At 43.5% G+C, this 409-nt stretch overlaps 1 long non-coding RNA gene across 1 annotated transcript in view; it reads right to left on the reverse strand.

Moving 5' to 3' along the window:
* Window positions 1-409, reverse strand: part of LOC119594471 — a 22,886-nt gene that overhangs the window by 13,046 nt on the left and 9,431 nt on the right. The window contains exon 2 of the long non-coding RNA XR_005230626.1: window positions 34-148. This is a non-coding gene — a long non-coding RNA (uncharacterized LOC119594471). The remainder of the gene's footprint in view (window positions 1-33; window positions 149-409) is intronic.

The raw sequence follows: 409 nt of genomic DNA on the forward strand, positions 1-409 counted from the left end.
CCTCCCCTCCTCCCTTCCCCTCCCCATCCTTACCTTCCTCACAGCAAATCTCTCCTTCCCCGCAGGTGAAAGGGAGGGCATGGCACCCCCTCCCCCTCCCTTCCCCCACTTCGGTGCACCTGCCTCCAGCTGCATCACAGCCGCGTACCTGCTGAACGGAAGTCAAAATAAAATATAGATATCTTATTAATGATTTCGTTTTATCTGTCCATTTTATGAAGGATAGATAAGAGATAAAGAGATATGTTTTCTTTTGTTTTTGAATCGTATATCTTATCTTGATGTTATTAAGGATAAAGAATGAGTTTATTGTAATCTTTCCCAGCATGTGTTTGTTATCACCCGAAGGAGATATGGATACAAGGGCAGGAGTTTATCTTTTAACGAGGGAATATTTGTGTGCGTGTGT

This window comes from Penaeus monodon, chromosome 34 (assembly GCF_015228065.2).
Source record: "Penaeus monodon isolate SGIC_2016 chromosome 34, NSTDA_Pmon_1, whole genome shotgun sequence".
NCBI lineage: Eukaryota > Metazoa > Arthropoda > Malacostraca > Decapoda > Penaeidae > Penaeus > Penaeus monodon.